We start from the raw sequence: 6979 nt of genomic DNA on the forward strand, positions 1-6979 counted from the left end.
CATGAGTCACATGTTATGGAAAGCTAAGAGGATGTATTCTATGTACACAGAAACGTAAGGTTTGCAAATTTCTGGGATTTCATTTTACGGAGACGGGAGACATGCTTTCCACATTTTTTCAAAGTGAATCGTACCAAAAACAAGAAAATCCACAACAGGCAACATCTGCATGAATCGTTCTCCAAGGACTCCATGTAAATGATTGTTGATATAAATAGATTTGCTTTTAAGCAAAGACAGATGTCCCAGATCCAAATGTTAAGAAAACACATAAGACAGTTAAGTTCAAAGACTTGGCTTTCGTGTCTTTCCTAGTAGGTGAATCTCCACGGGACTATGACAAGGAGGGGTGGAAGGAAGAACATTCTGTTTCCTAATAAAAAGGCGTGCAGTGCTGAGGCGCAGGTGTGGGGGCGCCCACAGCCCCTGGGGCGGCCGCTCACCTCCCTGGAGCGGCTTTGGAGGCCTGGGCCGTGAGCCGCCCTGTTACTCATGCATTCTCTCCGCATGCATTGATTTATTTGAAGACTCCTCTGCCCAGACCTCCTCGGAATATTATTTCAGCGAGGATTCAGTGGGAGGCATTGGGAAATCAGTCACGGGAACCTGGGGGTCAAGTGAGGCTGACATCAACGAAAGAAGGATCCAGAAGCCGACGGGATTCTGAAGCCAGGGCAGACCTGGGAAACCTCACTACCTCCCATTTCTCCACGTAAGGACCCTGAATCGGAAAACAACAAGCAAATCTGCATTTTATGTGGGAGGAACATTCTCAGTGAGGAAACTAGAACTGAGCTGAAAGGGTCATTTACAAATAGAAAAATGCACATTGCTGGTGTGGCAGGCACGATGTCAGAAGCAGGTCACACACACGGACTGCGGAGAATGTAAGAGTGCACAGGAATTAGACATTAAAAAATTAGAGTTAGAGGCCAGGAACATTACAATCACACCATCCTTTACACAGTATGAATTTCTACCTGCTCCTACCAAATCGGCTTTTCCTTTCCTTCCACAAGGGTGTGACCAAGACTCTCTTGACTCCTGGAATTAGCTTAGGAAGGGAAAAAGCTGGCTCTGCATGGAGCAGTTGGCACTGCCCCACTGGAAGAGGAACAAGCCGGAAGGTTGGTTCTACCAGGGCATCCCAGGTCCCATGGTACCGGCACAACAAAGGAGAACCAGGACCCCCACCAGGAGGGCGGGGCCGCCTTTCTGACCAGTGAGCACGCCCCTGGCCTTGAACTGAAGGTAGAAAATCCCAGCTTTTGTGCCGTTTGTCATACAGCCAAATGATCCAGCACTCGGTCCTTTCTCAAACTATCCAAAAAGGACCGCAAACAAAGCCCTAATTTTGAATCACTTTAGGATGTAGGTTATACTCTTCCCGCACCCAAGCATTACTGTCGATTGGAAACTGCCACCAGCTTGTGAGCACAGGCTGGGCAAAGTGTCAGAAACTGGGAACAGTTGCTAGTTGTGTCACTGGGAAGCCAGCATCAGTCCCTAAGCTGAAGGTCTGGTCTCCATGCTCCCAGGCACTGGTGAGTTTAAATGTCATGATACTGCAGAGGGGACACACGAAGACAGACACTGCAAAGAGGCCACAGGCCAAGGCCGATGTTTGCAGACCTGGCATAGAAGTGACAGGCAGCTCTCTACCCTGTCCCTGGGCAGAAGGAAGACTGCATTTCTCAGCCTCTCTTGCAACAAAGTCCGCCAGTGCTTTGGTTCTGGCCCATAGAATGTGGACAGAAGTGACGGGAACTACTCGTAGACTTGGCCAGAAAGCTCCTTGACTGATCTGCAACAAACTCTCCCTGTTCTGGGACGAGCTTACAGCACACATAATGAAGATGGTGGCCTCACAAGGTGTAAGGGGACAGAATTCCTGAGCTGACCACTTGACAGAGAGCTCAGGAGAGCTCCCCAGCCTGCGTCAGACTGTGGAAGATGGGAACAAATCTTTGTTAAGACACTAAGATGTGAAGATTGTTTGTTATAGCAGCTACTATATGTCTTCCTGATCCTCCATCTACTTGCTGGGAATTCCAGATAGGCCCCCAGCAAGGGTGAGCCAAGTAATTTATTGCCTGGCATTTTGCTGATCAGGTGTGTAGCTCAAAATCAACCCCTAAAGATCACAGAAGGGAAGAGAAAGAGAAGCCAGGAATGAAGCAGAGGGAAGCGAGGCTCCCTTGGGGACTAAGTCCTGTAGGATTCCTGGGGCGAAAGGCATCAAGAGCATCTCAGCTCCTTCCCTAGTTCTAAGCGCAGCTGTTCCCAGGGCATCCTTGAACAAGAGTGTTCCTTATTCCTCAATGCAGCCAACCGTGACACCCCACAGCCCTGCTAAGTAATTCGGTGACTCAAACTGTGGGGCCAAGAGGGGGGTTCCTTCCAAGTGTTGGAGCCAAGCCCCTTTCTGGCCACACCTTCACTCTGGTCACTGGTACACTTTCCACGCTCCAAGTCTTCATTTATTTGGCTGTGGACAGCATGTTAATTCCCCACCCTTCTTTACTCTCTAGGTAAACCATGCACTCCTTTTAAGTTTGTTTACTCCATCCAGCAATTCCTGGCTGTGCACCCAACTCTGTGGCAGGAGGGCTGGGGCAGATTTTGCCCTCAAAGAGAGACAACATAATGTGCAAAGGTTAAGAAGACCTCAGCACCTGCTCCCATGTATGGGAGGGACCTGAGGAGAAGAAAGACATAAACTCCGAGTGGGGGGCTTCCCAGGGGAGGTGGGCTTCGAGGGACCCTGAATGATGATAAGAACTTGGAAGAGTCAGGAAAGGGACATTATGAGAGAGTTCTGGAGGTCAGGAAGCATGTGGGGGGAGACGGCAGAGAGAGTGTGAGTGCTGTGGAAGCTTCTGTGGGAACAGAGGGGTAAAGGGTTCAGGGAGAAGCATGAGAACAAGTCTTAGAGAAAGATGTAGGTGGGAAAGTGAACATTCAAGTGCCTGGAACCACATCCTAATGCCTGGGACCTGTGACTATGTTACCTGCCATGGCCAAAGGGACTGTGCAGGTGTGATGCGTGAAAGACCGTGAGGTGGGGAGGTGATCCTGGGTTACGCAAGGTGGTCCCTAAATGAAATCACAGGCCTCTCTGCAAGACTACTGGGACGGACCTGGGGAAGATCTGAAGGTGGGAGCAGAAGAGAGATGGCAGAGAGGGAGAAAAAGAGGAGAGAGAGACAGACACCAAAGCTCTTGAAGACAGAGGAGGGCCCTGAGCTAAGGAATGTAGCTGACCCAGAGGTTCTGGAACAGGTGAAGAAACGGTTCTCCACCAGACTTTCCAGGAGAAGCACAGCCCTGCTGACACCCGGGTTTTAGTATTTCTGACCTCCCAAACTGTAAGATACTAGAAGCATGTTGTTTTAAATCACTAAGTTTGTTGTAATTTGTCCCAACAGGCTTAAAACACTACTGTGAGCCTGATGACACTGAACTGCAATAACAATCAGTCTTGGACTCAGATGGCTTTTGAGCAGAGGTTAAAATTACTCATTCTTCCTATGTGCATGCTACAAGCTCCACCTAAGCACTGTAGAACCAGGTCCTGCCCGTGCTGGTCCCCAAGGACCCCAGCAGGACGACGCTGATGAAACCCAGTAGAACGCTGGACGTGTGACAAATGTGTAGTGGGTGCCACGGTCTCTGTCATCAAAGTCCTTGCTCCTCCTCACCTGAACTATTACAACCTGCCCTGCATTGGCCTGTCTTTGATCTCCTCTCTATTTCAGCTGCTGCCAGGTTTGTTGTTCTCCAAGACAACCTTTGGCTCTATAAAGTTCAGCCAAAAACAATCCAAATTCTTTAAAACACCAGTTAAGCCCAGTAGAATCTCAGAATTCCCCTAGGAGCAGAAATCATCACCTGCAGCCTGGTCCCTGGATAACGCCACCTCCTTGGTAAGCAGGCCACCCTAACATGGCCTTTCTGCCTGACTGTGCTCAGCAGTGCTTTGCTATCCTAAGAAGCTCTTGCCCGGGAAAATAAAAACAACTAACTTTATTGTTAATGTCATGAACTTGCCAGAAAAATCCACTTCTACAACCAGCCAGCTATTCAACTCTGCAGTGTGTAGGACCAAGAGTTAGTTACCTTTGAGGCCCTTGAAAACCCGTCTTTACATCTTCTCTGTTGTCTTCAGTCCTAAATCATTATGATATGGTCCTTGTCCAATCCTAATCCAGCTTTCTCCACAGCAGAAACCAGCACCCCTAAAACCTTATAAATATCCAGCTTTGCCTTCCCCCAGATGACACTATACAGACTTTATTGAGGGGTGCCTCTCTCACTACGGTAAGCAACAAACTCAGCTTTGTCCTAGCCACAAAATGTTGTGGTATTTTAGGGGAGTCAATGTTGGACGCTCAACCCAACTTGGGACTGCCAGCATCCCTCCTCAAGTAGGTAGAATAATAACTGCCCCTGGAGGTCTACCTCTTCATCCTTGTTATGGTTGATATATTGTGTCAACCTGGGGAGTCTAGAGGTTTGGCTAAGGGACTCAGCAGGAAGCCAGGGTGCTTACTTTGTATACATCCTGAGCCTGTGGAAGAGGAGCGCATGGAGATTATGTGAGAGCTACACACCCCTTAGGTGGGGGTAGCCTGTTTACAGTGTAAGGGAGGGAAAGAGGCTGCTTGCCGCCATTTCTCCCTTTTGCTCTGGCTGCTTTGCTGTTCAGCTGCCGTTCCCCTCTTCACTCTTGTTGCTTTGCTATCTTCTGCCTCGGAGCCAGCCAAGTGCGGACTGAAACCTCCACAAACTGTAAGCTAAATAAACATTTCCTTCCTTAATTTTGGGCATTGGGTATTTTGTCTCAGCAATGAGAGAAAAGTAACCAAGACAGAATTTGGTACCAGACTAGTGGGGTTGTTGCTGTGACTATATCTGACCATGTGGTTCAAGAGCCTTTGGAAATGACTTGTGGGAAGAATTTGGCAAGGTTTGGAGTTGTCACCTGAAAGAGAAGCACTAGAGCACCTTCAGCTGTTCTGTCTGGGAGATTCTGGTCTGAGCTCAGAAGACCAGAAGGCTGATAGAAATCCTGCTGGTAAAGACCAGGTTCAGGAGGTTTCTGCTGGGAAGAAGGACTGCATTGGTTGTTGAACTCTGGATGATGTGTGTTATGGCTTGGCCGAAAGTTCATTTGCATTTTGCTCATGTCCAGAGACTTTGCCTAAGACTGAGATTAAGGGCAACAATGGACTGATTAATCTGGCAAAAGAAATTTCAAGGCAGTCGAATGTTGGGGCAGTGGTATGGCTATTGTTGGGGGCTTTTAGCCAGATTTATGTTGAGAATCAAGAGCAAAGAGCCCAGCAGGATGATTTAAAATGTGAGTTTGGCTGGAAAGGAAGCTCCAGTAAAGCTGTGGACTGCAAAGATAAGGCTGAGGAGATCTGTATTGCTGAGAAGGAACAAAAGAATGGAAAAGATGGCCTGAGGGCACCACAAGCAGCAAGTCTCTACCCTTTGCAGCCTCAAAACTGCAAAGGCGAAAAACCTTGCCTTGACAAGAAAGCCGCAGAGCACCAGGTTCCAGAATGATGGAGGCAGCTGCACCAGGTTCCAGAATGGCAGCAGCATAGAAAATCTGTTCCTCAGAATTGGATTCAGAGTGTCCAGCGATCCTGCCACACGACCCCTGTGGCCAAAAGAGAGGAAAGCTTGGCTACTGCTCCAGGTGGCAGCAGACTTTGGCATCATCCACGTGGCCGTGGCTTTAGGTGCATGGAGAATGCAAGAGTTCTGACGTTAAAGAGGCTTCCACCCAGATTTAAAAAGAAGGCCTGGGAGGCCAGGCAGTGTGCCCCTGAGAGGGCAGTGTGTGAAGCTGTGAGTGTGAAGCAAAAGGTGCCCTGGAGACCTCAGAAGTTTAGAAAAACCAGGACTGTGGATCATCTAAGGAAAGCTGCAAGGAGGGAGCAAAGCAGGACTAAGAGAGAAGCCGTGGAAGCTATAACCACCAGAAGTGCCATAGGGGTGGACTCATGTAAGCCCTTTGGGGCTCACAATGTGCCACAGATTGCTTCAGATGGTGGATGTGGAACTACAGGACATAATGTTAGCCCTGCTGGATTTTGGACTTGCTTTGGTCCCAATGCTCTGTATTCCCATTTGTACCTTTTGGAATGGTAATGTTTATTTTGTGCCATTGAATGTTGGAAGTGTTTAAATTTCATTTGTACAGGGGGTCACAGCTAAGAGCTTGCTTTACATCTTGGAGGAGACTTAGGACTTGGACTCTTCAGCAATGCTGTAACTGTTAGGACTTTGGCAACTCTTGCAGATGGACCAATGCCTTTTACATAAAAAGATGTGCAGAGTCTTTAGGGGGTGAAATGTTATGGTTCTAATGTAATAGAATGTCTTTGTATCTGGAAACTGGTTTAAAGAAATGCATCTGGTTGCCAAGTTGACAAGGGATGGAGTGTTATGGTTGATACATTGTGTCAACCCGGGGAGTCTAGAGGTTTGGCTAAGTGACTCAGCAGGAAGCCAGGGTGCTCACTTTGTATACATCCTGAGCCTGTGGAAGAGGAGGGCATGGAGATTATGTGACAGCTACATGCCCCTTAGGTGGGGGTAGCCTGTTTACGATGTAAGGGAGGGAAAGAGGCTGCTGGCTGTTATTCCTCCCCTTTGCTCTGGCTGTTTGCTGTTCAGCTGCCATTCCCCACTTTGCTCTTGTTGTTTTGTTATCTTCTGCCTTGGAGCCAGCCAAGTATGGACTGAAACCTCCACAAACTGTAAGCTAAACAAACCTTTCCTTCCTTAATTTGGGGCATTGGGTATTTTGTCTCAGCAACGAGAGAAAAGTAACCAAGACAATCCCTGGAGCCTTGCATGGTCAAGAGGAGTTAGGGTGGCAAACAGGTTTAAGCTTGCTTATTAGCTGACATTGAGATGGCATGATTACCCTGGATTATGCAGGGCGGACCAGTGTGCACAT

Source organism: Chinchilla lanigera, unplaced genomic scaffold (assembly GCF_000276665.1).
Source record: "Chinchilla lanigera isolate Chin_1 unplaced genomic scaffold, ChiLan1.0 scaffold00006, whole genome shotgun sequence".
NCBI classification, from domain to species: Eukaryota; Metazoa; Chordata; class Mammalia; order Rodentia; family Chinchillidae; genus Chinchilla; species Chinchilla lanigera.